The sequence below is a fragment of the Tursiops truncatus genome, chromosome X, assembly GCF_011762595.2.
Source record: "Tursiops truncatus isolate mTurTru1 chromosome X, mTurTru1.mat.Y, whole genome shotgun sequence".
NCBI classification, from domain to species: domain Eukaryota; kingdom Metazoa; phylum Chordata; class Mammalia; order Artiodactyla; family Delphinidae; genus Tursiops; species Tursiops truncatus.
In genome coordinates, this window is record NC_047055.1 from 117,073,032 (window position 1) to 117,089,459 (window position 16,428).

The 16,428-nt window shown below is 39.8% G+C and overlaps 1 protein-coding gene across 1 annotated transcript in view; it reads left to right on the forward strand.

Moving 5' to 3' along the window:
* The window catches only part of ASB9 (ankyrin repeat and SOCS box containing 9), a 277,460-nt gene extending 261,534 nt beyond the window's left edge, over positions 1-15,926 (forward strand). Inside the window, exons 7-8 of the transcript XR_012329296.1 lie at positions 15,144-15,234; positions 15,778-15,926. The gene's annotated coding sequence lies outside the window, so the exon portion shown is untranslated. The remainder of the gene's footprint in view (positions 1-15,143; positions 15,235-15,777) is intronic.
* The last annotated feature ends 502 nt before the right edge of the window (positions 15,927-16,428 follow it).

The following is a 16,428-nucleotide window of genomic DNA, read 5'->3' on the forward strand; positions in this document are numbered from 1 at the left end:
TGAGCCTGCGCGTCCAGAGCCTGTGCTCCGCAATGGGAGAGGCCACAACAGTGAGAGGCCCGCGTACCGCAAAAAAAAAAAAAAAAAAAAAAAAAAAAAAAAAAGGAAGAATGTCTTTCAAGGTTTATAGGCTTTGGGAATGTGGTTAAGATTTTTTCCAAACCTTGAAACTATCTTTCCTGCTGTAGTATTCAGATTGACGCTGAAAGATTGCGGAATACTAACGGTGATCATATTTTCTTTAAAAATATGTCAGTATCTCAGGGTTTCTTGGATTTTCATGGAAAGTGGGTTGAAACTCTTAATTGAGAAAATTACCACTCGGATTCATGATTTAATTGTATTATGGTCTGAAAATAATCAAACTGAAGAAAAGCATTTCCAAATTTAGCAGCAATTGTAATAAACATAAAATTTGTAAAGGGCATTTCCATTTCCAAAATGTTCTTATTCGTGTTTTTTCCCTGGAGTCTCACAAAACCCAGTGAAGTTGGCATTATTGCCTTTCTTTTTATAAGTGAAGAAATGACCCAAGTTCACTCAGCTAGTTGTGGGCTAAGCTGAGATACCATCATTTCATGTTACCTTGAGTCCTTAAAGAGAGAGCATTATAGTAAGGCAAAATCTTGGCAACATGTCAATAATCATTGCTTTGAAAAGTACTACGTATTAATTCATTCTTCTTAGAGATGCCACTTTCGTCAAAATGACAACCAACATTCACTAGTTTATTATGGTAATAGAGGATGAAATAAAATCAAGATCAGTAGTGGCCATTTATTATGATTTTACCCACATTTCAGAAGTGGGAATTTAAAAAGTCATTGTGAAGCAAATGTCTACCATAACATAGTGAGATAACAGATCAAATCTCTCAAAGATACATTTTGTAAAAGGAAAGATCACAGTGCCTTAAAAATACCTAGCATAAAAATTGATATTCAGTAATTATTTTTAAAAAATAGTAAGTGATGCATGGTGAGGGTGGGATCTTCAGTCTTGGACTCCAGCCTCTGGGACTTATTAGTTGGGATGTTTAATAGGGATGATAGAATCTTCCTTGCAAGGTTGTTGTATTAGAAATGAGAAATTTTATTTCCCTTGCCTAAGACACTATCTGGCACTCAATAATCATATTTTTGTTTATATTTTTATTAAATCATTGAATGTCCAGCTACCTGATTTAGGTAATCTATGAATAAAAGCTTTCTTTTGCCTGGAATAGAAAATGTCAGCCTTGAGATTTGTTCTTTCTCCATAGTTGCTACCATCCAATGCTTTCAAAATTAATGTGCCAGAGAATTACTTGTTTAATGCTCATAAAACCACTTCTTATTCTATTTACTTGGAAATGAATTCCGTGGAGGGGAAAACATCAGGCAATAGGGCAGGAGGAGAATTTTCTCTAAATGTGATATCAAGGAAGTGTGACGAGTATTGAACCAGCAGGTACTTCCGATGAAGAAGTACACGCTTTTCAAATAATGACAAAAGCCACATGAAGCAGAACAATAGAGACAAGTCCAACTTGTTAAACAATCTTAAGATGTAGAAGTAAAAGTTCAAACATATTCAGCCTCTGCCTTCACACCTGAAAGGAGTTTTCTTCCAGTAACCATGGTTACTTTATGTACTATTCAAATACTCATAAAGTGAAAGAGATGAGTGAAGAGTAAAGATAAGCTGTACTAAGGCAGGGACTGGTAATACAATGGAATTTCCTTTTGCTTTGAAGATTTAAATTTGGCTAGATACTGATCTATGCAAAAAAAAATTTTCCCTTTTTCTTTTTTTAAAAAATTTATTTATTTTTGGCTGCTTGGGTCTTCGTTGCCGCGCATGGCTTTCTCTAGTTGCGATGAGCGGAGGCTACTCTTTGTTGCGGTGCGCAGGCTTCTCATTGCAGTGGTTTCTCTTGTTGCAGAGCACAGGCTCTAGGCACGCAGGCTCAGTAGTTGTGGTTCATGGGCTTCAGTAGTTGTGGCTTGAGGGCTCTAGAGTGCAGGCTCAGTAGTTGTGGCTCAACGGTCTTGGTTGCTCTGCAGCACGTGGGATCTTCCCGGACCAGGGCTCAAACCAGTGTCCCCTGCACTGGCAGGCGGATTCTTAACCACTGCGCCACCAGGGAAGTCCCTGTTCTAGTTATTTCTGTATTTGATCAGGTAGATAATAATGTCTTATAATCTAAAAACGCAAAACTTCTCATAGAAAAATAGTATACTAACTGGTGGTAGGATACTGGAAATAATATGGCAGTAATCAATTAAGCATAGCATATCAATTGTAAGAAACACTACAAATCACAGTGTTTACGAGAAGGACACACAATTACAGTCAAGGATAAAAAAATACAGGAACTCTTCCCCAGCGTAAAGCAATAAGTGAGTCCAAAAAGCTGAATTGTGTTACTGCATGATGAATGAATCATTTGCTGCAAGCCTGTGCAGCTAGCTGACCACAAACCCATTCTTTTTTTTTTAATTAATTTTTATTGGAGTGTAGTTGATTTACAATGTTGCATTAGTTTCAGGTGTACAGCAAAGTGAATCAGTTATACATGTACATATATGCAGTCTTTTTTAGATTCTTTTCCATATAGGTCATTACAGAGTAGTGAGTAGAGTTCCTGTACTATTAGAGTTCCCTGTCCTTATTAGTTATCTATTTCACAAACTCATTCTTGTCCTTGCTCTGGTTTAACATCACCTGGTGACAGTTGTGTGCTCCAGCTTAAATATTGATGGGGATGATTCTAAGAATCCTTCTGTTATATGGTACCCCTTTTGTTAACCCAGTGTATGAAAGTTGGTCTAAGAGAACACTCAGGTCACAAGGGCATACCTTCCACCTCTGCTTCCCAAAGTAAGGTTCCCTCCCATTTATTTTTCTAACAGATAACAATTTTAGAAAGGCCCTTAATATTAGTTGAAAGTCCCACTAATATTTCCTAGTCAACTCTCCTACTCTCTACAATGTCTAGTTTTCATTTTAAAAATGATTAAACTGAAGCATCTGCATGGTAAAAAGCAAAGAGGACTGGAGAGCTTATGAAGAAAAAGAATAATCTCTTACTTCACCCCATACTACCATCCAGTGATATTCCTTGATGGGACTCTTTAACCATTTCTATTTTTAGTTCTTCTAGTGATGATTTCTATAATTCTAAATAATATTCTTGACTTATCAGTTATGATAATTTTACTGATACCTGTAGGAAATGTGAGAATTAGCTCATTATATACTTTCTTCCACCTGTTTCCCATATCCTACATCCAATGTTTATAGTTACGTTATTTGGTTACTTTTGTAATTTTAAATAATGTATTTATATCCCTGTTCTTGTTCCATCGATTCCAAACTTGATGTAAGATAACACTATTATGTTCCTGAAAAAGGGGAAATTAGCAACAGAAAACAAATAAACATTAAAAAGTAGAAAAATGATAGATTTAACCCCACACATAAAAATAATCACAGTATGTGACTTCCCTGGTGGTCCAGTGGTTAAGACTCAGTGCTCCCAATGCAGGGGGCCTGGGTTTGATCCCTGGTCAGGGAACTAGATCCTGCATGCATGCCGCAACTAAGAGCCCGCATGCCACAACTAAAGATCCCGCATGCCGCAACTAAGACCCGGTGCAGCCAAATAAATAAATAAATAAATAAGCACAGTAAATGTAAATGGTGTAAACACTCCAATTAAAAGGCAGAAATCATGAGATTAAATAAACAATCAATACCCAACTGCGGGAAAGGATAGTTAGGGAGTCTGTGATTTCCATGTACTCACTGCTATATATGCTCAACATTATGTAACAACCTAAATGGGAAAAGAATTTGAAAAAGAATAGATACATGTATATGTATAACTGAATCACTTTGCTGTACACCTGAAACTATCACAACATTGTTAATCAACTATACTCCAATATAAAATAAAAAGTTAAAAAAAAGACCCAACTATATATTGCCTACAAAAACATCACTTTAAATATTAAAATACAGATAGCTTAGAAGTAGAAGGATGGAAAAGATATTTCATGATAACCCTAATCAAAAGAAATCTGGAGTGGCTATATTAATATCAAACAAAGTAGATTTCAGAACGAAGCATATTACCAATGATAAAAAGACAAGTTTCAAAATGACAAAGACATTAATTAATCAAAAGGACATCATAGTTCTAAATGACCTTAGACCTAAAACAGCTTCAAAATGCATAAAGCAAAACTTGATAGAACTCCATGGAGAAATAAATTCCCACAATTATAGTCAGAGATTCTAACATATCTTTCTCAGTAATTGATTAGAACAAGAAGAAAATCCACAAGGACACGGAAGACATAACATGATCAACCAACTTGACCCGTTGACAGTTATAGAACAAACTAGTGAAAAACAAAAAGTGCATATGAAACATTGACCAAGATAGATAATATTTGGGGCCAGAAAACAAGTGTCAACAGATTTTAAAGGATTTAAATTGTACAAAGTGTATCATCTGGTCACGATGGAATTAAATGAGAAATAACTAAATATATCTGGAAAAATCCCCCAAATATTTAGAAACTAAATGCATTAGTTTGCCAGGGCTGTTGTAACAACAATGACAACAACAAAAACGAAAACTGTGTGGCTTAAACAAGAGAAATTTATTGTCTCACCGTTTTGGAGTCTAGAAGTCCAAAATCAAGTTGTAGCAAGGTTGCTTCCTTCTCAGTGCTGTGAAGGAATCCAGGATCCCTTCTTTGTTCTTTTGTAGTAGCCACTTTCTTTTCCTTCTCACCACCTATTTCTCATGTCCCACGTTTCAAGCAACCCTCTATTTCCATTGGAGACCCATGGGTTTTAGGTGCACGCACTTGTCTCTCAGGCCCGTGAGTCAAACATGAATTCAGACAAGCTAGTCAGAACATTTCATCTTTCTGGCCATCTACTCATGGGCAGGCGCATCTCCTATGCCTGTCCAATGGACTGAATCTCAGGACTTTTGGGGGGAACTCTGAAACACAAACCCTTTCTCCTTTGCATACCACAGTGGTATGCAAACGTGAAGACTGGATCTTCTTCCACAGTTTACCCTTATGGTGAAAGCCTGTCTTGGAAGAGCGCTGACTCCTGAAAAAGGGAAGGGCTGAGGGGATGACAAAGAAATGGAACCAGAGCCCTGCTCAGACCACACCAGAAGCATGACATTTAGGTGAGCTCTCTATCTCTACCGCAAATTCAGCAGATAATTTTTCCTTTTATTTCAAGGAGGAAGAAGAAATTATTAAACAGCCCATCACCAGATTTGCAAACCAAATTTACAGTGGTGGAATGTCTTTTCTTTTCTAAGCCTCAGGTGTCTCCCATGCTTTGGATCCCAGGTCTTTCTCTCTCTCCGTTAACATTCAAAGTCACTTACACTTCTCCCAGTTAAAAATCCCTCACTCTATCCAATTTTCATCAAACAGATGGTCTTTTTTTTCTCCCTCTTCTCACCCAAACGTCACAGAAGGATGCTCAATACTTTCCATTTCTTCACTTTCCTCTCACACCTCACGTTCTGATTCTACAACTTCCATGTGATCAAAACTGCTTTTACCAAGATCATTGGTGACCTCCATGTTGCTAAATCCAATGGACAATCTTCAGACTTCTGACTTAACATCTCAATACCTTTGACAATATTGTGCTCTCTGTCTCTTCCTTGAAACTCTCTCTCTCTGTGGTTTACATACACCATGCCTTTCTGGCCGCTCTAAGGCCCTCTTCTTTTAATCAACTGAGACACTGACCCTAAGCCTGCTTCTCTTCTTCATTCTTACCCTCTACCTGAATGATCTCACCTCTTGCCATGGCCTCATTATTGTCAGTGTGTCAGTGGCTTCAGACTGGTTCTCTCTCATGAACTCTAGATACATTTATTATCTCTGGGGCATGTTAGGCTAATTGTATCTAAACTTGAACTCATCATTTTTGCTTCCAAAACCTGCTTCACCTTCAGGGTTTGTATCTTAGTAGATAGCCTTCCATAATGTTGTCCAATGCTAAAAGCAGAAACCTGAGAGTCAAAAGTTGATGACCACCTCATCCTCTATCAAGTCCTATCATAGGAGTAAGAGAATGAGATAACCATACCATACGAGGTTATGAACTGAGAGCAGTGCTTCAGAGTCCACGATTTTAGAGGTGGAAAATTTTCAGGCAATGTTATGTTCCAAAAGGTGCCTAGGAGTGTAGAAGCCTTAAGTGGATGGGGAAGTGAAGATCACAGATTGAGAAGGTTAAGGCAGCTATGACATTAACATGTTGGAAGTTTCTACATCATTCTAGAAAAAGCTTAAATATCTGCATACATTTAATTAAAAACAAGCATTAGTTTTTCTTAATTAACATTCCCTCAGTGCAAATTGTTTTGCCAGCAGTTAGTGGACACGTGGTTCTAAATGATTTGCAGCAACATGCAAACGAATTCTGAGACAAATAGAGACATTCTATACAGGTAAACATTAAACTGCATACTTCTTTTTTCCCAGTTAGGAGAAAATGATTTTTTTTTCCTCCTAACCTTGCCCATTGAAGATAGAACTAATTTCAAAGCTCTGGTGTCTTAGCAACCATAGCTGATTCAAACACTTAGCGTGGATAGTACATGTGCTTTTCTGGAAAGATTTGAAGTTACTACCTAAACTTCACAGAGAATGTTTTTAACATGTATTTAAACAGGATAGAGCAAGGTATTTTAACAGAGATAAGAGTACTTTCATGTCAGTAGTCATACCTTATACATAATCTTCATGACAAATCTACTCCAAGTTTCTTGACTTCCCACTCTTACCTGGCTACAGTGGTAGAACACGTTGGCTTGCTCTAATTCAGGGATTTGCATTCAAATTTGGTCTTCTGTGCCACTCACAATAAAATGTTAGTAAATTGTTATTCGTTACAACACTGTGTTTTTCTAGCCACTATACTGGTTGGTGCACAAGTACATTCTGACTAAAGACTCACTCCCTTGTTTGGGATTCAACCTCTACACTTCTTAACTCAAGAGCCACAAACTTTGTTGAAAAATCTCCTGTCACAGTCAAGGTTATTAATTATGGTAGTAGAGGAAGCTGTCAAAACATGGCACAGTAAGCTGTTTGTGGGAAATTTAGTCATGGCCGCGTGTTTTGTTTTGTTCTTTTCCCAGGGCAGAAATACACATTCATGTAATTGCTTTCAACGTACATCAGTAAGAGGAAGGTCAGAAGTTCTCAAGTTTGATTTTTGTATTTACCCCATAGGTTCCAACACTTCGTCAGGGGCTTTCAAATTGATGGAATTTGATTTATTTTCCTCCAAATAATGAATGTCATAGGCGCTTGGTCAGTAGTTTAAGGAAATTAAGAAAAAAAGTCTTACAGGCAATGCAGAAAGAGCACAAAGAACCAGAGAGAGAAGTCAAGCAGTTTTCAAATAAGCTTGAGGATAGAGCTCAACCCTGAGGAGGAAATTCATTAGAGAATAAACTTCCTCCCAGATGTAAGAGGTTTCTGGGACCATTTACAGTCTTCTGGCTCTATTCAGACACCAGTTTTTCTGTTCCTTTCATCCCTAACTGGAGCATCTTCCAATCATCCTCTGTTGATAACTCTAACTAAATAAAAGCAGTGAAATTCCCTTAGTCTCCCTTGGTTCTCTTCTGCCTCACCTGGTTTAAATCATGAGCTCTCTCTAGCACAAGCCCAAGTACCCTAGGCGTCCATTAAATATTTATGGCATAAATAAACTCATCTTTCTGAAATACCAGTGAAATAAGTTTCTTTAATGTTTTATCTTGTGATACAACATGTGCATAAGACATAAATATTTAGTTTAACAAATTATTGAAAAACACCCATGTGTCCTCCCTGCAGGTCAAAACATAGAATGGCATCTGCCCCCTAGAAGGCCTCCACCTGTTTCTTCCTGATCACAATCCCGAACTACCTCCTACTGGAGACTGTTATCCTGACTTCCACTGTATTGTTTTGCTTCCTTTGGAGTTGTGCATAATTATTATATAGTTATATTATCATTATTGTATTGTATAATAATAATTTAATTTGGCCAGGATTTGAAATGTAAATATATTAATAGGATCATGCAGTAGGTAGTCTGGCTTCCTTAGCTCAGTCTTCTGTGCTTAAGATTTATCCATGCTGTCATATGGAGGTGTAGCTCATTCATTTTCTTGCTGTAGAGTATGGTGTGGACCTGCCTCCATTTGCTTACCAGTTCTGTTGAGTTGTTCTTATTTGGAGCATCTACTAACAGTGCTGTTGGGAACATGCTAGGGCATGTTTCCTGGTGCGCATAAGCACGCATTTCTGTGGGCTATAGAGAGCCAGAAACAGAATCGCTAGGTCATAGTCTGTACACATTTTCAACGTTATTGTCAGACACTACTTAAATGTGAGTTTACACTGTTTAGTCCCATCAACGGTGCATGAGAGTTCTCATTGCTCCACATCCTTGTTAATATCTACCAAACGCATATATGTAAAAAAGTCTTGCCATTCTGATACACGCGTATTATCAGATGCCACTCTGATGTGTATGTAGTGACATCTTGCTGTAGTTTGAACTTGCATTTACCTAGTAGCCAATGAGGTTGAACACCTTTCCATATGATATTGGAATGTGCCTCTTCAGGTGGTTTTCCTATTTTCCCCTTGCATTGTCTGTCTTTTTCTTATTCATTTGTAAGAGGTCTTTATATAGCAATAGGAAGGTTGATCTTAATCTTCTAATTTGCCCTCACCAGGCACTGGACGTGCTAATGTTTACATTTTATCTGTATGTACTTTATGGTATTAATTTCCTTGATGGTTCATAGTGGGCTATCTGTAAAGTTGAAAAAGATTAAGATAATTAAGCTAAAATCTACTTAATTTTCAACATACCTTCCATTTTAATTCTTACACAGTTCTATTGTCAATATTTTCCTTTCGTTTTCATTATTTATAATGAAATGGTTTACTTAGCAACCATTTTATCACTTGGAAGTGTCTATCAATCAGTCCAACTAATCTTTCCCAAGTACAGGACAAATTAAAGTATATTTCTCAATGGAACCATGTTTACTAATACGTGTAATAATAAACTGAAAGTGATAGTATTCTAAAGTGATTAGCACACTGTATGAGCTCAATTGCACTAGTTATTAGATTCTATTTAAGAATAGCGTTAATATTACCTTCCTAAATCCTGATTCCTTAAAAGCAGATAACCTATATCTCGTGAAAGTTTTAGGAAACAGAACTTTGATTAACCAGAATACTTTATTTCATCTAAAATATTGCATAACTGCACTCTCATTCAAAATCTAGAAGAGAAAAATAGTCTTTTATATCTGACTTACAATATTTCATTTTAATACACCTTCAACTATCCTGTATCTTTGCAAACATTCTTTCTATTTTTCCTCCTCCTGAGCTCTACCAAAAGAGGAAGCATTTATCTGAGAACAGTATCAGTTCTCTAGAGAGCTTGGTTTAATATGGAACCCTGCCTCCTGTGGTTACGTAACAAATTGCAAAAGGATATTTGCATAAATGAAAACATAACTCAAATTCCAATACATTACAAATTTCTCATCATTTTGCAACTCATTGGGCCTAAAAATTGTAAGACTAAGTGAGAAATTTTAGTATTAGCTGTAGAAGGCAATTTCTGGCAAGTCTCCCTGAAGAAAAAGAATTCTAACAGAGAAAAATATTTCTTCTGCTACTTTCTGAAGAATTTCTGTTTGCTTTAGAACCCACTTGGGACAGAAAGACACCAAGGGCTCCAGTGATCAATGTCTCCTTGGCATCATTGGAAACTGTGCTGGAGGAAACTTACGGACTCCAGAACCTCCCTCTTTAGCAGTTACAGCCTAAGTGGCCCTCTTAGGTATTTTACAAGACGTAAATGCTCAATGCTTTGATAGACACCCTCAGTCTTAGAGCAGTGCAGGATCCTTTCATCATAAATGGTCTTTGAAAATCAAAGGTTCCCCATCCTCAATGTGAAGACCCATGAGACTAACATCTGAAGTGCTTTTGTAACTTCTTCTAACTTACTACTTTAGCTCTAGGGCACCAGAATTGTGATTTCTCCTCCTTTTCAGAGAACACATTTTACAATGGATTTAAATATTATGCTCTCATACAAATTCAGCATGACAGAAAATGTATAGAGACTCTTTGAAGGCTTCGAATTTGATGGGATCCTTTCATGAACCTGATGGAACGGGATGTTAGCAGCATAATCTATATTTCTGCTTGGAGCTGGAGTCTGTATACTGTGATTATATTGGGCCAGACTCTAAGAGGATACAGACCCTCTACTAAGAAATGACTGAACTGTGAGAAGCTATCTCTGCTGAATTTGCATTACTATTCTAGGTGTAGGTATGATTTTTTAATAACGAAAAAAAATGTAATGACCTAAATACGTTCTGCCCATAGCATTCATGAATTACCAAGTGAACATGGAAATGGAACACTGAGATTATTGATTTAAGCAGGGGTGCTTTGTAAAAAAAAAAAAATTAGGTATTTCGTGGTAAATAACTCACCTACACCACTGACCGCTAATGGCATGTATCAAGGTCCCTTTTACTAAAAAGCACAGAAAGCCTGCCTACAAAACATGCCTGGGGGCTTCCCTGGTGGCGCAGTGGTTGAGAGTCCGCCTGCCGATGCAGGGGACATGGGTTCGTGCCCCGGTCCGGGAAGATCCCACATGCTGCGGTGCGGCTGGGCCCCTGAGCCATGGCCGCTGAGCCTGCGCGTCCGGAGCCTGTGCTCCACAACGGGAGAGGCCACGACAGTGAGAGGCCCGTGTACCGCAAAACAAACAAACAAACAAACAAACAAAAACATGCCTGGGAGTGTCCACATCTTAAAAAAAAAAAAAGAGGAGGGACTTCCCTGATGGTGCAGTGGTTAAGAACCTGCTTGCCAATGCAGGGAACATGAGTTCGATCCCTTCTCCGGGAAGATCCCACATGCCGCAGAACTACTAAGCCCCTATCCCACAACTACCGAGCTCTGTGCTCTAGAGCCCACGAGCCACAACTACTGAGCCTGCTTGCTGCAACTACTGAAGCTCACGTGCCTAGAGCCCGTGCTCCACAACAAGAGAAGCCACCGCAATGAGAAGCCCACGCACCGCAACAAAGAGTAGCGCCCGCTCACCACAACTAGAGGAAGCCCACACGCAGCAACGAAGACCCAACGCAACCAAAAATAAATAAATACATAAATTTATTTTAAAAACCTCTAACCATTATTATTCATATTTTTACATATAGATAAGTTAGGGAGCTGCCATCTTTGCTTGTCAATAATGGCCAACTATCAGGGACTTCCCTGGTGGTCCAGTGGTTAGGACTCCACACTTTCACTGCCGAGGACCTGGGTTCAATCCCTAGTCGGGGAACTAAAATCCCGCAAGCCACGTGGTGCAGCCAGAAAACGGTCAACTATCAGCACTTTCATACAGTTCAACCTAACACACACCATGAGAGCCCCTCTGATCTTGGGATCTGTCGGTTTACCCTTTAAGGCTTTGATTCAGTGACCTAGAAGCCGGCACCTGCTTTCCTGACCCTTAGCTACATTTAGAATTCTTAGAGCCTAAAAATATTTATCACCTTGTACTATTTCTTGTGAGTAAGGCTCTTCGTGTCAAATTCCCCTTGTGAGGACCTGGGCTTTTGCTGCCCTCATCAAGGGGTGGGCAAACTACAGCCATGGGCCAAATGGGCTGCCGCATGGTTTTGTAAATAAAGTTCTTTTGGAACACAGCTCTGCTCATTCATTCATGTATTGTCTGTCGCTGCTTCTGCACAGTAACAGCAGAGTTGTGTAGCTGCAAACACTGTGTGGTTCACAAAGTAGAAAATATTTACTCTCTGCCCCTTTACAGAGGAAGTTTGCTGCCCCCTGGTCGAGACTAAAGATCTGTAAAAAAAAAAATAGAGTCCACACCTTTTAGGGACAAGATGTTCTAGTGTAGTACAGGGGAAAGAAAACTTTTCTTTACAGTTATTTTTCTCATTATTAATAAAAGGGAACACTTAGATCTTCTAGTATGTCCCCATATGGGCTCATGCATCTGGAGAAAGCACTGGCATCTCATAGTAGGGAGGAGTGGCCAGTGGCCTCTTTGCCTTCATTTTCTGGCTGTCAGTGTATCGTGAAATAGTGGACTTTACAAATGCCCATGCAGTGCGTCTCCAGATTGTATTATCGAGTGGTGACTAACTTGAACCCCCCAAATGGACAAATGACTTTTAAAAATACCAGTAAACAACAATAATATTAATAACACTAATAATGCCAGCCCCGGGGGGGGGGGGGAATGAGATGTGTATCAGTCATGTTAGGAATGAAAACCAATCAAATCTAACTTTAAAAGGTCCGCTAAGGGAAATTCAAAATGATCAAGAAGTTTACTTGAAATAAAGTTTCTCATGCAGTGCAATTAAGAATAAAATTCACCTGAAACTAACACAACATTGTAAATCAACTCTACTCCAATAAACATTTTTAAAAAAAGAAAAAAATTCACATTAAGTATCTGTTGTGTTTCAGACTTTTAAGATCTCTTTTATTTCATCTGTATCACATTAAGTTTGCAAATTTGCTTTCTTTTACAATCTAGGTACTGTATCAACTATAATATATGCATATAATTAAAAACTATACAACCAAGCATGTAACAGTACGTAGGTACTCAAATTTCCCTTTATTTCCCCTTAGAGCAGTGTACAATACATCAAAACTAGGCACCAGGGGCTTCCCTGGTGGCGCAGTGGTTGAGAGACCGCCTGCCGATGCAGGGGACACGGGTTCGTGCCCCGGTCCGGGAAGATCCCACATGCCGGGGAGCAGCTAGGCCCGTGAGCCAGGGCCACTGGGCCTGCGCGTCCGGAGCCTGTGCTCCGCAACGGGAGAGGCCACAACAGTGAGAGGCCCGCGTACCGGAAAAAAACAAAACAAAACCAAAAAAAAACTAGGCACCGTAAGTCCAGGCTTCTGTGTGCTGGAGCTCCTTTGTAATGCCTGTATTCAATGGTGTTTCTGTAGGTGCCCCCTCCTCCCTTCCTATGTTGACTTGTACCTCCAGTCTCCTTGTTCATCTAAGCTAGTGAAGTATCCAAGGCCTTGCTGGATGACTTGGGTAGCCTTTTTACTTTGAATAAATTTCCTCCAGACTCTGTCTTAAATATCTCTGCGGGAGTGGGGGGAAGCTGTAGCGACTAGAGAGCAATGTGTTAGAGTAGAAAAGTCATGCAAGTCCTAGGGATGTAGTGTCAATGTAAAGCAGACTTTCCTAACTAGCCCAGTACCCACGTGTGCTAACACATTTATTCCCCCAGCCTCCAAGGTGGAGGGCAGAGTCTAGGACAGCCAGAGACCACAGGTTGGTGGCCTCTGGCCAGAAGTGGCCTCTTCCCCTGGTTATTCCCGTTTCCCTTATAAATATCATTTTTCTCCTTGTGCCATGATGTGGGAAAAGGTTAGGAAGCAATTAAAAACCATAGGCAAACCCCTAACCTCGTTGAGTTTTCATCCTATTACAAGACCATACATACATAAAACAATAGTTTGTATAGTTATTATTTATGATTACTTCATTACCTTTGTGATAAGTGCTAAGAAGAAGTACTAGATGCTAAGAAATCTTATAACGGAGGTCTCACCTACCTGGGAATCAGGAAAGAGGTTTTTTGGTGGAAAATAAACTGAGAGCTACATAATGAGCAGAAAGTTTTCTATGTTGGGGGTGGAGGATTGGCGGAAGGAATGAGAACGTGAAATACCCCGGTAAGAATTTTGAACTTTATACTAAGGAGCAAGTGGAAGAAATTGAAATGCTTAAATATGGGCAGATTTGTGTTTTAAAAGGTTATTATTAGTAAACTGATTGAAGGGGACAAATTGCTTTTAAGGAAGACAGCATTGTTGTAGCAAGCCAGGGCTAGGCTGGGGCCATGGGGATGGAGCAAAGTACAGAGTGTCAGATGTTTAACTGTCTGGATTTGGGATGTAGACATGAAGAAGGACGTATCAGGAGTGATTCCTGGGCCTCTGACTTTTCTAAACTGTGGGTAGGTGATGGGGCCATTCCCAGAGAGGAGCATCCCTAGGGTGGGAGAAAGGGTGCATGTCCAGTTTGCAGCATGTTGAGATGGAGACGCTTCTGCAATAACTGGGTGAAGATGGCAAGTTAAGAGTTAGGCATACACGTCTTTAACCTGTGGCTGAGAGGGGTACCATGGGTAAATGAAGCCAGAGAGTGAATGACACGGGTAGAAAATCGGAAGAAGAAAGGGGAGAAACAAAGGGGAAGGACTAGGCTTCAAGGTCAAATAGGAGAGACAAGGGGATTCCGAGGGAGCATCCTGAGCCTTAGGAAGACAACCAGAAAAACTGGTGTCGTGCCAGCACCATGAAGAGGTTGCTTTTGGAAAGGGAGCAGTCACCTGTGTTTAATGACGCCAAGAGCTCAGGAAGGATGGAAGCAGAAGAGTTTTTCTGGGATTTAGTGGCTTGGAAATCCTGATGACACGAGAGGGAGTTGTTTGGTGAAAGCCTTGTTGGGAAGTGAATAAATGCTGAAAGTTCAGACACAAAGTGTAGTTTAAAGGGAGAGGGAAAGGCGAGCACTTTCTGGGGGTGGGAGGTGGGGTCGAAATGGACTCGAAGGAGGTTTTCTTTCTTTTTATCCAGATGAGAGAGACTTGATCATGATCAAAACCTAATAGAAAGGTTCTTTGCTCAAAAGTCAGCTGCCTTCTAATTTTAATACCGTCTTATTCACGTGGGGAACACTGGTTCCCCCTAAATGCTAGATTAATGTCACCTGGTCCTTAATTACGAATGCAGAAAATGGGTTGAAATAGTTAAATAGGGGGCTTCCCTGGCGGTCCCGTGGTTAAGACTCTGCGCTTCCACTGCAGGGGGCACGGGTTTGATCCCTGGTTGGGGAACTAAGATCCCGCATGCTGTGCGGTATATCCAAAAATTTTTTTTAAAAGAATAGTTAAACAATAGCACATACTTTCTAGTAAAAAAAAAAAATATATATATATATATATTATTTCTAATTCCAATTCTCCATATCTTACTATTCAGCAAATATTTATTGAGCATGTACTATGTGCCAGACTCTGAGCGAAGCCTGGATACAGAGGTAACCAAGATCTTCTTGTGCAGAAGACAGAATGTAAGTAGGTTAAAATAAATAATTTATACATATATTATTATTATGAAAATATAATGATTTAATCATTATATCATAATATAATGATTTTATTATAATATTATGAGAATAAGTAAATAATGTATTTTAAGTGGAGTTCAGTGCTCTGAGGACAATAAAGCAAGGTAAAGGTGTGGAGAGAGACAGATGACAGGGGTGGAAGCAATTGACAAGGGGTGGTCTAGGAAGGCCTTTCTGTGGATCACTGTTGGTCAGAGACCTGAATTATAAGGAGGAAGTGTTAGACCTGCGCGGTCTCCTAGGAGTTTCGACTCGCCCAGGAAACAAGAGTCGGAAGTCGACGCAAAACGCAAGAGGTTTATTGAAGGCCGGTGCACCGGGGTTCCTTGGTCCTCACGCAGGAGGTCGAAGAAGGAACCCTTTTGGGCGCGAATATGTCAGTTTTATAGGTTCCCACTTCCCCGTATGTAAATTATAGATTTGGTTGTGTTCTCCTGCTGATTGGTCCCGGCTTAGGCTCGGACCAGAGAGGGAACTTGTCCCCAGCTGCCTGATTGGTCTTTGACAGACACCTTTTTTACATTTTGTTATCTCCCTCCTTCTCCCCAGCTGCCTGATTGGTCTTTGACAGACACCTTTTTTACATTTTGTTATCTCCCTCCTTCTCCCCAGCTGCCTGATTGGTCTTTGACAGACACCTTTTTTACATTTTGTTATCTCCCTCCTTCTCCCCAGCTGCCTGATTGGTCTTTGACAGACACCTTTTTTACATTTTGTTATCTCCCTCCTTCTCAGAAGGGGGCCGGACATCCTGGAAATTCACCCATTGTCTAAGAAGCCCCTATTGTCTGGAGAGTTCTTAATCATTAGCTGGAACAATGTCCCTCGAGTCCCACAGAAGGAGGCAGCAATGGAAAGACCTGGAAGGAGAGCATTCCAGGGAGAAGGACCAGAAAACAGAAGTCTGAGAAAAGCGAGTGAAGGCAGCAGGATAAGACCTGGGTGATGCCCCAACCTGAGACGTAGCACGTAAGGCATGGTAAGGGCTTTATTATACGTGCTCCCGGAAATCATGGAGGCTTGTCTGCGGGAGAATGACATCATTTTAACCTTGCTCAGCTTTTGCCCGTAACATCTTTCCCACTCCAACTTTAATAAAGGATCAGTTTTGTTTCACGGGTGCAGAAGTCTGTCCTA